The sequence below is a fragment of the Cajanus cajan genome, chromosome 4 (assembly GCF_000230855.2).
Source record: "Cajanus cajan strain Asha chromosome 4, NIPB_CcT2T_4, whole genome shotgun sequence".
Taxonomy (NCBI): domain Eukaryota; kingdom Viridiplantae; phylum Streptophyta; class Magnoliopsida; order Fabales; family Fabaceae; genus Cajanus; species Cajanus cajan.
This window is the reverse complement of record NC_138520.1, coordinates 15,851,894-15,853,004: the sequence shown is the minus strand read 5'-3', so window position 1 is coordinate 15,853,004 and position 1,111 is coordinate 15,851,894. Positions and strand designations below refer to the sequence as shown.

Below are 1,111 nucleotides of genomic sequence, written 5' to 3'. Positions count from 1 at the left end.
TCCTTTTTATATTAGAGAAAGAAAACACTTCTTACTTCACTACCAAAAATATAAAAAAAAAATATATTAAAAATAATTAAATAAAAGAGAGGGTAATTTTGTAAGAAATGAAAAGTTTTTTTTTTTCGGTTACATCCGAAGTTTGCATTTGTAATACAAGAAGTTTTATTTGCAAAACTATAGTTATCACTTATCATTAGAATCTATTGATCTTAAGTAGAACATGCACATTTACTTAGACATTTACAATAAGGGAAGCGGGATAACTTTGAATGAGAAAAAGACAAAATGATATATACAAAAATTAATTATTATATTAAGGAAATATTGATCTAAACTCAAAAGTAATTATTAAAGAAAATATTTATTTTATATAATAGTATAGATTATTGATTAAGAGATATGCTGACGAATAAATATGTTTTTAATTTTTTAAATTTAGAATAAATTTATTTTTGATCTCTTAAATTTAAAATTGTTATTTCTAGTTCTTATAATTTTTTTTAAAAAAAATTTATTTTAGTTTTTATATTAAAATTTTGTTAAGAAATTTATCGAATATTATTGCATAAAATTTATGTATTAGTATCTGTATTGGTGAAAACATCACATTAAATCTAATTGGTATTGTATAATCGTCTTAAATTATCACTTTTAAATATGTTATTAGTGATCTAAGAGACTAAAATAATATTTTTAAAAATTATAAAGATTAAAATAATATTTTTAAAAATTATAAGGAATAAAAATAACCGTTTTAAATTTGAGAGACTAAAAACATATTTAAGTCATAAAAAAATATTAAATATATAATAAAGAAATATAAAAATAAAAAAAAAGTGAAAATCAAATAGGAAAAGATTAATATATATATATATATAAAATATGATATAAATGTATCTAATAAAACAATTTTTTTATGATTAATAAGATATATAGTATTTTCTTATCTTTATATAAATTTGATTAAAATTTAAAAATACCAATCTCTGCATTACAAATTGTATGAAAAACAAAAATAACATTTACCGTCGACAGCAGGGTTCGAACCTGCGCGGGCATATCCCAACAGATTTCAAGTCTGTCTCCTTAACCACTCGGACATATCGAC

The 1,111-nt window shown here is 19.7% G+C and overlaps 1 non-coding gene across 1 annotated transcript; it reads right to left on the bottom strand.

The window, feature by feature from the left end:
• Nucleotides 1–1,029: 1,029 nt before the first annotated feature.
• TRNAS-UGA (transfer RNA serine (anticodon UGA)) lies at nucleotides 1,030–1,111 on the bottom strand. Its single transcript has one exon. It is a non-coding gene; the product is annotated as a tRNA-Ser (tRNA).